We start from the raw sequence: 18,315 nt of genomic DNA, 5'->3' as shown, positions 1-18,315 counted from the left end.
ACATTAAGGAATGTGGAGACAACTCATCAAACAGACGAGAAATTTTATATTTATGGCTTACAAGTATTCTCTTGTTACATATTAGAGTTTTAATACAGCATAATTTACTGTAGATGTTTTAGGATTTAACTGGTGCAATATTCTATTGTTTGTATATATGTATACTAAGGAGTTACGTATGACAATATGTTGTTTAATGTTTAGATTGCCAAGTTTTTTCGCACTTTCTGAGCAGCTGATAATGGTGTCAAAAATTGAACACCGAAACATGTTCTGTAATAAATAATGTTGTAAATACCATCCAACAACATTGCATTTTGTATTGAAAAGCTGGAACCCGTAGATTCTAATTTAATTGTGATCTCAGTTCAATACGGACCAAAAGATGAAGTTCCTGACATCTTCTCAATGGAAAAGGAAATCATCCCTGTGGTGTTGCGAACAGCCAAGCTGATGTTGGTGAAATTATGCTAGAGGAAGTGGAAAGGATGGTAAATAAACTACATTGTCATAAAGCAGCAGGAATAGAAGAAATTAGACCTGAAATGCTGAAGTATAGTGGGAAGGCAGGGATGAAATGGCTTCATAGAGTAGTAAAATTTGTAAGGTACCTTCAGATTGGACAAAATAAGTAATAGCACCTATCTATCTATATGCAAGAGAACAGGAAGGATTGCAACAACTAACGAGGTATCTCATTGATTAGTATACAGGGAAAGTATTCACTGGCATCTTGGAAGGGAGGGTGCGATCAGTCGTTGAGAGGAAGTTGGATGAAAACCAGTATGGTTTCAGACCACAGAGAGGCTGTCAGGATCAGATTTTCAGTATGCGCCAGGTAATTGAAAAATGCTACGAGAGGAATAGGCAGTTGTGTTTATGTTTCGTAGATCTAGAGAAAGCATATGACAGGGTACCGAGGGAAAAGATGTTCGCCATACTGGGGGACTATGGAATTCAAGGTAGATTATTAAAATCAATCAAAGGCTTTTCTGTTGACAATTGGGCTTCAGTGAGAATTGATGGTAGAATGAGTTCTTGGTTCAGGGTACTTACAGGAGTTAGAAAAGGCTGTAATCTTTCACCTTTTCTGTTCGTAGTTTCCATGGATCATCTGCTGAAAGGTATAAAATGGCAGGGAGGGATTCAGTTAGGTGGAAATGTGGTAAGCAGTTTGGCCTATGCTGACGACTTGGTCTTAATGGCAGATTGTGCCGAAAGCCTACAGTCTAATATCTTGGAACTAGAAAATAGGTGCAATGAGTATGGTGTGAAAATTAGCCTCTCGAAGACTAAATTGATGTCAGTAGGTAAGAAATTCAACAGAACTGAATGTCAGATAGGTGATACAAAGCTAGAACAAGTCGATAATTTCAAGTATTTAGGTTGTGTGTTCTCCCAGGATGGTAATATAGTAAGTGTGATTGAATCAAGGTGTAGTAAAGCTAATGCAGTGAGCTCGCAGTTGCGAACAACAGTATTCTGTAAGAAGGAAGTCAGCTCGCAGACGAAACTATCTTTACATCGGTCTGTTTTCAGACCAACTTTGCTTTACGGCAGCGAAAGCTGGGTGGATTCAGGATATCTTATTCATAATTTAGAAGTAACAGACATGAAAGTAGCAAGAATGATTGCTGGTAGAAACAGGTGGGAACAATGGCAAGAGGGAACTCGGAATGAGTAGATAAAGGCTAATTTAGGAATGAACTCGATGGATGAAGCTGTACGTATAAACCGTCTTCGGTGGTGGGGTCATGTGAGGCGAATGGAGGAGGATAGGTTTCCTAGGAGAATAATGGACTCTGTTATGGAGGGTAAGAGAAGTAGAGGTAGACCAAGACGACGATGGTTAGACTCGGTTTCTAACGATTTAAAGATAAGAGGTATATAACTAAATGAGGCCACAACACTAGTTGCAAATCGAGGATTGTGGCGACGTTTAGTAAATTCTCAGAGGCTTGCAGACTGAACGCTGAAAGGCATAACGGTCTATAATGATAATGTATGTATGTGTGTTTTAAATTTTTTTCTCGAATTTCAAAACCGTAGAAATTGACATATCAGTAAAATCCCCCATATATTCGAACAGTTTCACTCGGAGATTTTTAATTACGAGGATGTCTTTTTTCATGTAAAAATCGTATATATTACTTTGTGTTGTGGCCCAAATAATATCATCGAGTTGAATTTTCGAACTCCCCGGTCTCAAACACGGCTTCTTTCTTGACCTATATGATATATATCTGCCATTCTCGTTGGAAACGTCTCATACTCTCTTCACTGACGGCAGCGATAATCCGAGGCAATATGCCAATTTCTGGTACAGAGGGAACCTGTGCCCTCTACATTTTCCCCTCACTTTGAAGGAAACAAACAGTGCAAGTTCTCTCTCTGACAACGGTGGTCTCGGAGACATCTTGAAGTGATGTGGCTAACATGCCGAACATGCCGAAAACCCGAGGTCGCGGGCATTCCATTTCACAACTCCCTGGGGCGAGTGTATGGGGCAACCACCCCGTCTCCTGTTAATCGCACGGTCCAGCGCATATACAACTGCCTGGGGCGAGTGTATGGGGCAACCGCCCCGTCTGCTCTTAATCGCACGGTCCAGCGCACATACAACTGCCTGGGGCGAGTGTACGGGGCAACTACCCCGTCTGCTCTTAATCGCACTTTCCAGCGCACATACAACTGCCTGGGGTGAGTGTACGGGGCAACCACCCCGTCTGCTGTTAATCGCACGGTCCAGCGCATATACAACTGCCTGGGGTGAGTGTACGGGGCATCCACCCCGTTTGCTCTTAATCTCACGGTCCAGCGCACATACAATTGCCTGGGGTGAGTGTACGGGGCAACCACCCCGTCTGCTGTTAATCGCACGGTCCAGCGCACATACAACTGCCTGGAACGAGTGTACGGGGCAACCGCCCCGTCTGCTGTTAATCGCACGGTCCAGCGCATATACAACTGCCTGGGGTGAGTGTACGGGGCAACTACCCCGTCTCCTGTTAATCGCACGGTCCAGCGCATATACAACTGCCTGGAGCGAGTGTACGGGGCAACCACCCCGTCTCCTGTTAATCGCATGGTCCAGCGCATATACAACTGCCTGGGGTGAGTGTACGGGGCAACCACCCCGTCTGCTGTTAATCGCACGGTCCAGCGCATATACAACTGCCTGGAGCGAGTGTACGGGGCAACCACCCCGTCTGCTGTTAATCGCACGGTCCAGCGCACATACAACTGCCTGGAGCGAGTGTACGGGGCAACCACCCCGTCTGCTGTTAATCGCACGGTCCAGCCCACATACAACAACTACCTGGAGCGAGTGTACGGGGCAACCGCCCCGTCTGCTGTTAATCGCACGGTCCAGCGCACATACAACTGCCTGGGGTGAGTGTACGGGGCAACCACCCCGTCTGCTGTTAATCGCACGGTCCAGCGCACATACAACTACCTGGAGCGAGTGTACGGGGCAACCGCCCCGTCTGCTGTTAATCGCACGGTCCAGCGCACATACAACTGCCTGGGGTGAGTGTACGGGGCAACCACCCCGTCTGCTGTTAATCGCACGGTCCAGCGCACATACAACTACCTGGAGCGAGTGTACGGGGCAACCGCCCCGTCTGCTGTTAATCGCACGGTCCAGCGCATATACAACTGCCTGGGGTGAGTGTACGGGGCAACTACCCCGTTTGCTGTTAATCGCACGGTCCAGCGCACATACAACTGCCTGGGGCGAGTGTACGGGGCAACTACCCCGTCTCCTGTTAATCGCACGGTCCAGCGCACATACAACTGCCTGGGGTGAGTGTACGGGGCAACCACCCCGTCTGCTGTTAATCGCACGGTCCAGCGCATATACAACTGCCTGGGGTGAGTGTTCGGGGCAACTACCCCGTTTGCTGTTAATCGCACGGTCCAGCGCACATACAACTGCCTGGGGCGAGTGTACGGGGCAACTACCCCGTCTGCTCTTAATCGCACGGTCCAGCGCACATACAACTGCCTGGGGTGAGTGTACGGGGCAACCACCCCGTCTGCTGTTAATCGCACGGTCCAGCGCATATACAACTGCCTGGGGTGAGTGTACGGGGCATCCACCCCGTTTGCTCTTAATCTCACGGTCCAGCGCACATACAACTGCCTGGGGTGAGTGTACGGGGCAACCACCCCGTCTGCTGTTAATCGCACGGTCCAGCGCACATACAACTGCCTGGAACGAGTGTAAGGGGCAACCGCCCCGTCTGCTGTTAATCGCACGGTCCAGCGCATATACAACTGCCTGGGGTGAGTGTACGGGGCAACTACCCCGTCTCCTGTTAATCGCACGGTCCAGCGCATATACAACTGCCTGGAGCGAGTGTACGGGGCAACCACCCCGTCTCCTGTTAATCGCATGGTCCAGCGCATATACAACTGCCTGGGGTGAGTGTACGGGGCAACCACCCCGTCTGCTGTTAATCGCACGGTCCAGCGCATATACAACTGCCTGGAGCGAGTGTACGGGGCAACCACCCCGTCTGCTGTTAATCGCACGGTCCAGCGCACATACAACTGCCTGGAGCGAGTGTACGGGGCAACCACCCCGTCTGCTGTTAATCGCACGGTCCAGCGCACATACAACAACTACCTGGAGCGAGTGTACGGGGCAACCGCCCCGTCTGCTGTTAATCGCACGGTCCAGCGCACATACAACTGCCTGGGGTGAGTGTACGGGGCAACCACCCCGTCTGCTGTTAATCGCACGGTCCAGCGCACATACAACTACCTGGAGCGAGTGTACGGGGCAACCGCCCCGTCTGCTGTTAATCGCACGGTCCAGCGCACATACAACTGCCTGGGGTGAGTGTACGGGGCAACCACCCCGTCTGCTGTTAATCGCACGGTCCAGCGCACATACAACTACCTGGAGCGAGTGTACGGGGCAACCGCCCCGTCTGGTGTTAATCGCACGGTCCAGCGCATATACAACTGCCTGGGGTGAGTGTACGGGGCAACTACCCCGTTTGCTGTTAATCGCACGGTCCAGCGCACATACAACTGCCTGGGGCGAGTGTACGGGGCAACTACCCCGTCTCCTGTTAATCGCACGGTCAGCGCACATACAACTGCCTGGGGTGAGTGTACGGGGCAACCACCCCGTCTGCTGTTAATCGCACGGTCCAGCGCATATACAACTGCCTGGGGTGAGTGTTCGGGGCAACTACCCCGTTTGCTGTTAATCGCACGGTCCAGCGCACATACAACTGCCTGGGGCGAGTGTACGGGGCAACTACCCCGTCTCCTGTTAATCGCACGGTCCAGCGCACATACAACTGCCTGGAGCGAGTGTACGGGGCAACCGCCCCGTCTGCTGTTAATCTCACGGTCCAGCGCACATACAACTGCCTGGGGTGAGTGTACGGGGCAACTACCCCGTCTGCTCTTAATCGCACGGTCCAGCGCACATACAACTGCCTGGGGTGAGTGTAGGGGGCAACTACCCCGTCTCCTGTTAATCGCACGGTCCAGCGCACATACAACTGCCTGGAGCGAGTGTACGGGGCAACCACCCCGTCTGCTGTTAATCGCACGGTCCAGCGCACATACAACTTCCCGTTAATACTCTTCATAAATTCAGTATCACAAAATAGTGATGGCTGGTAAATAACGTAACTAGTATTTTTTACAACTACGCGCTTGTAATGGTTACAGTATCTAACGGTTACAGGAGATATCCAGTTACTGAAATAACTGCAACTCGACAATAGAGAGTTTTCGCACCCAAGCCGTTCGCTGACCGTTTGACGCTATATTGACGTCACTGATGAAAGAGCCAATCGGAGGCATTCATCTTACGTTATTGAAATAAGCGGCCCGGTTATAACCAGTCGATTAACGAAACGTTATCTACCAGATGTTTGAGGCTTGTAAGCCTGCTGGCCAGAAGCTGCGTTGCCTCATACAGACAGACTTGCAAAACTAAGATCAAATACCACGAGCGCTCGGAGAAATGTGTAATTTTTGGGACTTCGAGTGCAAATGACACGGATGGGGACAATTTTGTGAATACAAATAGTATAATGGGAGAGTTCTGCGGCCTCCTCCTCCGCCCGCGGCGCGGGAAATTTGAATTCTGGCGGGAAATTTGACTTTTTGGCGGGAAATTTGAATTTTGGCGGGAGATTTGAATTTGTAAACAAAGCCACGTGCTTTTTGACAGCTGTCATCGACAACAACGCATCGCTAACCTCACTGCCGCCATCTTGACGGGCCTAAACCTCACTAGTGCCAACTTAACCTAACTAGCATGAGGTAGACAAAGCCACGTGTTTTTTGACAGCCACGTGCTTTTTGACAGACAACAACGCATCGCTAACCCCAGTACTGCCATCTTGACGGGTCTAAACCTCAGTAGTGCCAACTTAACCTAACTAGCGCAAGATAAACAAAGCCACGTGTTTTTGACAGCCACGTGCTTTTTGACAGATTTGTAATCAAAGCCACGTGCGTTTTGACAGCTGTCATCGACAACAACGCATCGCTAACCTCAGTACTGCCATCTTGACGGGCCTAAACCTCAGTAGTGCCAACTTAACCTAACTAGCGCGTGAGGTAAACAAATCCACGTGCTTTTTGACAGCCGCATGCTTTTTGACAGACAACAACGCATCGCTAACCTCAGTACTGCCATCTTGACGGGCCTAAACCTCAGTGGTACCAACGTAACCTAACTAGCGTGAGGTAAACAAAGCCACGTGTTTTTTGACAGCCACGTGCTTTTTTGACAGCTGTCATCCGCCATCTTTAAACCACAGAGCGCTGTGCTGCCCTCTTTAGATGTAAAATTCGTCACCTGTCATCGGCAGTGCTGCCATCTTGGCGGGCCTAAACCTTAGTGCTACCAACTTAACCTCACTAGCTCGAGATAAACAAATCCACGTGCTTTTTGACAGCCACGTGCTTTTTTGACAGCTGTCATCCGCCATCTTTAATCCATAGAGCACAGTGCTGCCCTCTTTAGCTACTTACCTTTGAAATGTGGTGGCGGATAATTTGAAAAATGCTTTTTGACAGCAGCCATCTTTGAGCGCCGTGCTGCCCTCTTTAGCTAGTTACCTTTGAAATGTGGTGGCAGGCAATTCCACATGACAGCAGCCATCTTTAATCAAGAGAGCACCGTGCTGCCCTCTCTGTGGTGGCGGCAAATTCTACATGCTCTTGTTTGGAAACAAACTCACGCGCTTTTTGACAGTCGTCATCCGCCATCTTTAATCAACAGAGCACAGTGCTGCACTCTTTAGCTAGATACCTTTGAAATGTGGTGGCGGCAATTTGAAAAATTCTATGTGCTTTTGTTGGGAAACAAAGCCACGTGCTTTTTTGACAGCTGTCATCCGCCATCTTTAATCAATAGAGCACTGTGCTGCTATCATGCAGGCAATTTCGTCAGCTGTCATCCGCCATCTTTAATCCAGAGAGAACAGTGCTGCACTCTATGTGGTGGCGGTAAATTCCACGTGCTTTACAAACCTATGCGCTTTTCTGACAGCTGTCATCCGCCATCTTTAATCCAGAGAGAACAGTGCTGCACTCTATGTGGTGACAGCAAATTCCACGTGCTTTACAAACCTATGCGATTTTCTGACAGCTGTCATCCGCCATCTTTAATCTAGAGAGAACAGTGCTGCACTCTATGTGGTGGCAGCAAATTCCACGTTCTCTTGTTTGGAAACAAATTCTACTCGCTCTTCAGCTGTCATCCACCATCTTTAATCAAGAGAGCACCGTGCTGCCCTCTTTGTGGTGGCGGATAATTTGAAAAAAATCTTTTCGACAAGCAGTCATCTTTAATCCAGAGAGAACAGTGCTACCCTCTTTAGCTACTTACCTTTGAGGCGGTTAATTTGAAAAATTCTTTTCGACAAGCAGCCATCTTTAATCCAGAGAGAACAGTGCCGCCCTCTTTAGCTACTTACCTTTGAGGCGGTTAATTTGAAAAATTATATTTAACAAGCTGCCATCTTTAATGAAAAGAGCATCGTGGTGCTATCTTGCGGGTAATATTTTACGTCACAGCTGTCATCCACCATCTTGCATTGCTAACCTTAGTGCTGCCCTCTTTAGCTACTTACCTTTGAAACAAAAAATATATTTGACAAGCTGTCACCCGCCATCTTGCATCGCAAACCTCAGTGCTGCACTCTATGTGGTGGCGGATAACTTGAAAAAATCTTTTTGACAGGCAGCCATCTTTAATCCAGAGAGAACAGTGCTGCCATCTTTAGCTACTGCCATCTTACATCGCTTACCTTGCTGCTGCACTCTATGTGGTGGCGGTCAATTCGAACAAGTTTAATCACGCATCGGGCAAGCTAGAGTAAGCACGTGCTGTTGTGATGACATCATCATGCATGTTTAGACTTGTCCGTTTTCTTAAGAGTAAGTCGATGTAAAAGAATGTGGTAGCGGTAAATTCGAACAAGTTTAAACATGCATCGGGAAAGCTAGAGTAAGCACGTGCTGTTGTGATGACGTCATTGTGCATGTTTAGACCTGATCGTTTTTCTTAAGAGTAAGTCGGAGTAAAGCAATGCAATAAGTACAACATTTTTGAATGCGATCAAATATTTATTTACAAATGTACTACAACAGTGTTCGTTTTTTGCTGCTGACAAGTTTGGTGTGCTTCTTAACAACGTATGCTTCTGAAATGCCTCCTGCAACATTCAAATTAAACAAAGCATTTAGAAATATATTATACTAAGTATGTTATGCTTTACAGAGAAGATCATATACTTCTTACCTTGCTGTTATTCCTTTTCGGAATCATCATCATCATCATCATGAGGTACTAGAGAAAGTTCATTCATACACTGTGTACAGTGTTCAATCCTCGGATTTGGTCCATCCCAATCATCATCACCATTTTCTCCTCGATGCTTGTAATGTCGTTCACAAGTTCTGCATAAAGCTACTTCGATTGACATCTTACTGTGTAGAGGAAGGATGTCCCAAAAATTATGTACGTAAGAGGCAGCGTACGTATATAAATATCCTGGTGGTAAGTATTGAATAAGATGTTTCGGCTCGACGATCTACGTTTACAGAACATCTTAATAGCCTCACTCACTCGTGAAACATAAATAAGATGTTGCGTATGAGCATGCAAACAGCATGCATATTTACAGTTTTGTTCCATAGCGTACGATGTCGAAGCACACACTAATGAAAATGATAAAGATCTATTCTTATTTATAGTCTCGTGACAATATTTGTTAGCGGATGGTAAGTAACATCACTCATATGAATAATAAGACAATAGGCTGCTGTGTTAGCAGGAATGTTTTCAGATGTTTCAAATTCTAAACGAATATCAACTGGAGATTCTTTTATAGATTCTTCATGATAAGAGCAGTCTATAACTACAATCGGTGCTTTATTTTTAAATTCTTGAGGTGTAAATAGAGGACGATCTTCTTTCTGATAATACGATGATTGAAATTTACAAAACATGTCATAGAGCATCCCAAACTTATTTTTCTCAAAGTTAATGTCGATGTTATCGTAGGGATACGTAATTCCGTTGAGATATAGTCTAACGTGTCTTAATTTGCAGTGATCAAACAGTGAGCTATCTTTTTCGTGATTGAATTTACGATTAGTTTGAAATCCAAAAATAATGTACAAGGGCTTCTCAGTAAAACGTGATGTTTTAACAGCCCAGCTATGCTTGTTTGTAGGTGGTAACACAGGATATTCATGCAGCTCCCAACTTCTAAAACGTATAGGTAATGCTGTATCATTTTCTACAATCTTGAGCAATCGAAGTTTTTCACGATCAGATAAGGTTACATGTGGAATCCGCCACAGTATACGATGCAGTGTTATTTTCGATTCTACAGGTGTTTCTACTGCTTTAAGAGAATTGTAATCACTTCGATCACGGATTAGAATAAGCTCTTGTTTTGCGTTGATTATAATACGTGTAAAGTCTTCTGCGAATCCAAAAATATGTTTCAGTGATAACATACCCGTAAAAGTTCCATCCTCATTAATCATCCAGTTGTTAGTAGCTTTTGGACACCATCCAGCCATCCGCAAAAGATTACTTTCTTCATCACAGAAAGAAGGGTAGAGTTTCATTGCACTTGTAATACCAACATTCTTCGTTCGATCTATTTCAACATTATTTACTTCATATCGCGCTTCAGAAAAGAGAAAAGCTAGAGCATGGTTGTTTAGTTGTGAAGTGCTTGGTCCACTTCCATCAGACTTTTCTAATCGTCCTTCAATATAGAGGTAGCTTTCGTGTGGTAAGGTGTAAACATCTTGTTGATTAATAATAAAATGAATTTCATCATTGTTATTTGATCCAAACGTAAAAGGTTGATATGAATGAAGCTCACTTCGTACTACACCTTCACGACTTTCTACTGTATTCGTAATGTCTAGCATTTCTTCCATTCTGTTGTAGTAGCGTATATCCTAAATCTTGGAGTATCTGCTTATGGGTATCTGTTAACTCGATGAGTCTCTGCACACATGTAGTATGTCTTCGGAATGTACACCGTGTTTTATAGATGGTTTTCATACTGGTTTAAGATGTAGTTTGTAAGCTACGTACGCGTGCTGATCTAAATGAATAAGCTGATTATGTTTATTTACAAGTCTAAGAGTAATGTTGCTAATGTGTTTTACAGACACAGGATGATAAAGAACTACTGCTGGTTTCTCACAAATAGTATATCCACGTTCCTCTGTAACAATAAAGTCGTGCAGGACGTGCGAAGGTTGTAGATTACTATTCAAGTCTGTAATAATATTACAAGTAATGTTCACATTATAAGCATCGAAGAGTTTTATAGGTTGATCAGACTCGTAACGTACGTTCGGTAGGAGCTCCCTCGATGAAAATCCAAGCAGTGGTCCAATCGAATCAGGTTGTGATTTGAAGTCAATCTTAAATGATGATTCAATAACACATTTATGCGTAATGTTGCTTATAGTGATTGAGAACTTGTAATTATGATTACTAAAACTATCTTCCCCAAACTGATCAATTAACGTACTTTCAATATATTCGTGAATATCATCTACTGTATAACTACCTGAGGGTAGTGTTAGCACATACTCATCGTAATAGAACTTGTTTAAACCATCACGCACATTATAGATTTTATTGTAGCTTTCAAACGATACTAATCCAAGACTATGCGGCTGATAGCCAAGTTCGATTGGTGGATTAAAATAGATGGTTGTTTCAGGTCTTTCTCCACGTACAGCAAACGTTCTTTCACTGTTCGTCATCACGTAGACACTAATACACTTTCTCTACTGTCTGGGTTTGATATAAGAACATAAGACATAATCGTCCGCACATGCGTGTATTAAAGTTTTGCACACGGTTTTTATTGTAAACAATGTCTGCACTGCTTCCGAAATAACGTATGAGCTCAAAAGGAGGAGGTAAATCTCCATAGCTATCAAAATACCATACTTTAGATTTACGTTTTACATAAGCAACGAAATGAGTTCCAGCTCCACGACTGTCGTCCAAGTTAATTACGGCAGTTTCACGTTCACGTGGACGTGCTGGTAGTTGATCGCGCATATACACTCCTCGAAAATAATGAATTCCTATTTGTTTAGCAAACGTAAAAACTTCATCATGCGTTAGAGCTCGATATGGCAGTGCATTCAGTAGACGTTTTTTGGAGAAATGTAGATACCAAGCCCTTTCTTGTATGGCGCTAGCTTCATGTTCACACCTTTGCCTCGTAACGCAATTGCCTCCATCGTCTTGTTATGACGTTCACTCTCTTTCAACTGTTGTTTCGCTTCTTCTACAGCTTTGACAGTTCTCGCTACAGCACTAGCACCACCTAGCAATGATCCTAAAGCTGCTAAGCCAGCAAACAGCGCAGGAAGAAGTCCTCCTCGTTTTGGTACAGGAATAATTCGCGCACGTTTACTAAATATTGCTCTGCACTTTGGAGATATTCTCGCTCTTGCTGCGCGTAACGCCTTAGTAATAGCTACACGAGGATTGTATTCCCCTCGAATAGCTTTTTGCGCAGCCTTTATAACATCTTTCCATCCAACAGTTTTTACTTTCTTCTTCTTCTTCATGTCGTTTGGATATCGTTGTTTCACCATGCTGGACACGACTTTACTAGTCAAGAGCAAATCATAAACTAACCGTTGCCTCTTGTTTCGTTTAATATATATATATTACTATTACGTACTTTATGATTCAGTTATCATGAAGATTATAAAGCAGCAAGACACGCTACCTGTTACCGACGTTGTACCACATCTCTTACCTAGTTCTAGTACAACTACAAGAAAACGTCATGGAACGTTGTTTCCTTTTACTGTTCGATGTATTATATCAGGTCCGTCGGGATGCGGTAAAACAAATCTTTTACTCACACTTATTACTTCTGTAAATGGTGTACGCTTCGAGATTATTTACGTTTTCGCAAAGTCACTCTATCAGCCGCTATATACTATTCTACAAACTGTAATGCACGATCTAGTTAAAGATGGAATAAGATATTTTAAATTTAATTCACATGAGCAAGTACCATCACCAGACGATGTGCTTCCTAATTCTCTTATGATTTTTGATGATGTTGCAACAGAACAGCAAAACGTTATTCGTGCATTCTTTAGTATGGGTCGGCATAAATATGTTGATTGCATCTATTTGTGCCAAACCTATTCTCGTGTGCCTAAGCAGTTGATACGCCACAACGCTAATGTTATTGTGCTTTTTCTGCAAGATGAGCGCAACATGCGACATGTGTATAACGATCATGTTAACACTGATATGACATTCGATGATTTTAAACGTATGTGTGCTAAATGTTGGTCATTACACCGTTACAGCTTTTTAGTTATTGATAAAGAAAGTGATGTACAGCATGGACGATATCGCATGTGTTTCGAACATTTTATATGCATTAACACAGAATTGCAGTAACTACTTGATTAAAAACCACCATCATGTTAACATCTAGCAAGGAGATCACAAAACATATCATCCAAGCTCGAAACAATATTCGACGGAAATTTAAAGAGCTTAAACGTATTCAAGCAGACACGGATTTATTTTTAAAAACACAACTAAGTACACCACTCAAAGAAATTTTTAATTCTACTTCATTACCGCAGTCTATTTCAAGTTTTGCTTCTATGCAAACATCATATCATAAAGAGAAGCATGAAGAAGAAAAGCATGAAGAAGATACGGAAGAGAAGAAGCAGGATGTAGATCAAGAAGAGGAAGAGGAAGATAAGGAAGAAGAAGAAGAACTTAATGATACATCACCATCTAAGCGTGTTGAGTTTTTAACTACAGATGTTATTGCTGAAACACCTACTACATCGACGCAAAATCTACCATCTTTGTCTGAGGTTATGATTACACCAGAGTATCGTAATCATTTTAGAACTTTTATTCAAGATACCTATGGATCTCTCTTTGCACCTTATATAGAAAAACTTTTTATAGGACAAACTGACACTACCTACGGTATTCGCTACGAAGATGACTGTTTCCGGATAGGAAATTCAAATGTTAAGATTAATAGCAACAAACTTATTGTAAAAGGTGTTACCTATAAACCTACGAAAGGACTCTTAGAACTTCTTTTCTCACGAATACCTGACAAGGATATAATTTTACAAGATGATCTTAAATAGTATAAAGCAATACTTTTTGCTACTGACGCAACACGACGTAATTACAAGAGAACAGAAGATGTAAATGCGAATAAGAGTTACAAGTATCGTGAAGTATCGTGAGTTTATTTCTAAGCTGTTTCCGACTGCACGTAGTCTAGACGTTATCTACAAGCCTTTGTTGCCGTATGTGGATGTAAGATACTGGAATGACCCAAACTTACTCGTTGAACGATTACAACTTTTAAGAGCATCGCAAGAGGCTGGTCACACTGGTCACGGATCAGAAATTCTAGAAATAGAAAGAGAACTACGTTATGCCGGTATTATTTTGTAATGGCTCGTCAAGAGAAGATCTCACCTGTAAAGGTAAACATCGCACATGAGTTACATAAACCAGCACGTCGCACCTACTGTCGCAGACGCGTTATTACACGAGGAAAAGATGATCTCTGGCAAGCAGACTTAGTAGAAATGATTCCATATGCTTCTAGTAATAAGGGCTATAAGTATCTACTTACTGTTATCGATGTGTACTCAAAGTTTGCTTTTGCACAACCCGTGCGTTCTAAAACAGCAGCTCAAGTTAAAGAAGCATTTAAACATATTGTTGAGGAATCGAAACGCTGCCCAAGGCTTCTTCAAACTGATCAAGGTAAAGAGTTTTACAACAAGGATTTTTCTTCTTACCTCAAGTTACTTGGCATTCAACACTACTCTACGTTCAGCAATCTCAAGGCAAGTGTTGTAGAACGCTTTAATCGTACACTCAAAACACTCAAACCTGGCGAGAATTTACAGCGCAAGGTTCATATCGTTGGATTGATCTGCTACCTAGACTTTTATCTACCTACAACGATACACCTCATCGCACTATCGGAACAAAGCCACGTCTTGTTACAAAGAATACACCTCGTCTAGATGCTATTCATCTTGTAATTAAAACAGCTGATCCACGTCGCCATCGCTTTAAAGAAGGTGATTTCGTTCGCATCAGCAAACACAAGTCCATCGTTGCAAAAGGATACACACCTAACTGGAGCACTGAAATTTTTCAAATCAGAAGTGTTAAGCTTACTAATCCAGTTACGTATTTACTTCGCGATCTCAGAGGACAGCCTACTGAAGGAGAATTCTACATCGAAGAACTGCAGAAAACAAAATATCCTGATCACTATTTAGTTGAACGTGTTATTCGACGTCGTGGCAATAAACTGTATGTTAAATGGCTTGGTTTTAATAACAGCTTTAATTCATGGATTAATAAAGAGGATGTACTTTAAATCTTATGTGTGTTTTCTTTTAATCCTCTACGTTTCCTTTCTTCTAAGTCACTAGGACATGCTGTAGGATTAAACAACACCTGTAATATGTTTTGACAATTCATATTTATTTTAGAATATATACATTTTTATCCTTTGTTTATTTTACGGTCTTTGTCACTCAGTTTTCGTTTTATTACACCAACAACGACAAGTGCTGCTATATTATTCTGAGCAGCTAAAGCACTAGGTAATAACACACACACACAGCATAACTTTACGAAGCAGATTTTAACAGCTACACGATATACTCTATGCAGACAGCATGTAACTACGTGTCAGGCGAACGTGTTCTAGGGCCGTAGAGGAGATGAAGCACGAAGAAAAGAAGATCAATCACTCTATTGATGAGTCCACGCCCAACATGCTTCCTCATCTTTCTCCCAGCACGTTTCTTCACCTTTTCCTTGTTTACTCTCTCCACAGCCATGATAAGTGTTTATAAGCGAAGACAAATCGTTAGTTTTAGGTCCGTGATACAGTTTAATTAGTTGACATGTACGGCACTGTCTCACAGAAGGTCTTCTAGCTAAACTCACGTGTTCATGATGTAAACTACACGTTTGAAGCTCTGACAAAACAGGATCTTGAGTCCACTCACGAGGCACATTTTCCCAAATCTTCTTTACAGCATTCGCAGCTACATTAACCAAAAATGCCTTTGGTAATGCATTTAACTCTTCTTCAGTAAAAGTGTTTAGTTTCTTTTTGCATGCATAAAACTTTACGATCGCCTTTTCAACTGCGTTACACTTAGTATCTGTTAGAAATGACATGATGTCTTTACTCTACAAATGTTTCTTTTACACTAAGGTTATTTCGACACTGCACTTTACATATGTTGTTCACTTCCCGGCATGCACTGCGACACAACCAATCAAAGAGCATGTATACATGTTGTAAAGACAGTTTACTTGTTTCTCTGCTATGCTCTTTCGGAAGAGTTTTAAATGATGGGCACCCCAATTCATGCATGTCGATAACTTCACATGATGATGGTAGAAACTCACGCAACCATTCTTTCTTTTCACAACCCGTTAAAAGAACAAGATCTGCTCTTGGCAAATGTGCATTCATCATTAAAGGTAGAAAACGATAAGGTATTCCTTTTTCTTCCCACTTCAAACCTAAATTGTTTTCAATCCACTGAGTCTGCTTTTTATCTTCATCTGTTTGCAAACAGTAAGGGAACGGTGGACTAAATACTAAACTAACAAGTTTTGGTTCCCACAACACACTGCAATCTAACACAGCCACCTCTTTAAACACAAATTTATTTCCGTTTACTTTAAAGCCTTGCACATCAACTATTAATGTTTTCGTCATGTTTGCACTCCACACTCTATCACTGTTTCTCGAAGACTAAAGCTTTTAGTCAACGAACGGGTTTAAACATGCACAATGACGTCATCACTGCAGCACGTGCTTACTCTAGCTTTCCCGATGCGTGATTAAACTTGTTCGAATTGACCGCCACCACATTTCAACTAAAGAGTGCAGCAGCGATGTAAGCGATGTAAGATGGCGGTAGCTAAAGATGGCAGCACTGTTCTCTCTGGATTAAAGATGGCTGCCTGTCAAAAAGATTTTTTCAAGTTATCCGCCACCACATAGAGTGCAGCACTGAGGTTTGCGATGCAAGATGGCGGGTGACAGCTTGTCAAATAGATTTTTTGTTTCAAAGGTAAGTAGCTAAAGAGGGCAGCACTAAGGTTAGCAATGCAAGATGGTGGATGGCAGCTGTGACGTAAAATATTACCCGCAATATAGCACCACGATGCTCTTTTCATTAAAGATGGCAGCTTGTTAAATATAATTTTTCAAATTAACCGCCTCAAAGGTAAGTAGCTAAAGAGGGCGGCACTGTTCTCTCTGGATTAAAGATGGTCGCTTGTCGAAAATAATTTTTCAAATTAACCGCCTCAAAGGTAAGTAGCTAAAGAGGGCAGCACTGTTCTCTCTGGATTAAAGATGACTGCTTGTCGAAAAGAATTTTTTCAAATTATCCGCCACCACAAAGAGGGCAGCACGGTGCTCTCTTGATTAAAGATGGTGGATGACAGCTGAAGAGCGAGTAGAATTTGTTTCCAAACAAGAGAACGTGGAATTTGCTGCCACCACATAGAGTGCAGCACTGTTCTCTCTAGATTAAAGATGGCGGATGACAGCTGTCAGAAAAGCGCATAGGTTTGTAAAGCACGTGGAATTTGCTGTCACCACATAGAGTGCAGCACTGTTCTCTCTGGATTAAAGATGGCGGATGACAGCTGTCAGAAAAGCGCATAGGTTTGTAAAGCACGTGGAATTTACCGCCACCACATAGAGCGCAGCACTGTTCTCTCTGGATTAAAGATGGCGGATGACAGCTGACGAAATTGCCTGCATGATAGCAGCACAGTGCTCTATTGATTAAAGATGGCGGATGACAGCTGTCAAAAAAGCACGTGGCTTTGTTTCCCAACAAGAGCACATAGAATTTTTCAAATTGCCGCCACCACATTTCAAAGGTATCTAGCTAAAGAGTGCAGCACTGTGCTCTGTTTATTAAAGATGGCGGATGACGGCTGTCAAAAAAGCGCGTGAGTTTGTTTCCAAACAAGAGCATGTAGAATTTGCCGCCACCACATAGAGGGCAGCACGGTGCTCTCTTGATTAAAGATGGCTGCTGTCATGTGGAATTGCCTGCCACCACATTTCAAAGGTAACTAGCTAAAGAGGGCAGCACGGCGCTCAAAGATGGCTGCTGTCAAAAAGCATTTTTCAAATTATCCGCCACCAAATTTCAAAGGTAAGTAGCTAAAGAGGTCAGCACTGTGCTCTATGGATTAAAGATGGCGGATGACAGCTGCCAAAAAAGCACGTGGCTGTCAAAAAACACGTGGCTTTGTTTACCTCACGCTAGTTAGGTTAAGTTGGCACTACTGAGGTTTAGGCCCGTCAAGATGGCAGTACTGGGGTTAACGATGCGTTGTTATCTGTCAAAAAGCACGTGGCTGTCAAAAAACACGTGGCTTTGTTTACCTCATGCTAGTTAGGTTAAGTTGGCACTAGTGAGGTTTAGGCCCGTCAAGATGGCGGTAGTGAGGTTAGCGATGCGTTGTTGTCGATGACAGCTGTCAAAAAGCACGTGGCTTTGTTTACAAATTCAAAAATCCCGCCAAAATTCAAATTTCCCGCCAAAAATTCAAATTTCCCGCCAGAATTCAAATTTCCCGCGCCGCGGGCGGAGGAGGAGGCCGCAGAACTCTCCCATTATACTACTAATACATAGAAATAAAAATGGTATTTTTACTCTGCGTGGTTCGAAGTACATCGTTTGTTA

Source organism: Anabrus simplex, chromosome 8 (assembly GCF_040414725.1).
Source record: "Anabrus simplex isolate iqAnaSimp1 chromosome 8, ASM4041472v1, whole genome shotgun sequence".
Taxonomy (NCBI): Eukaryota; Metazoa; Arthropoda; class Insecta; order Orthoptera; family Tettigoniidae; genus Anabrus; species Anabrus simplex.
The sequence above is the reverse complement of the archived record's forward strand: the minus strand, read 5'-3'. Positions refer to the sequence as shown.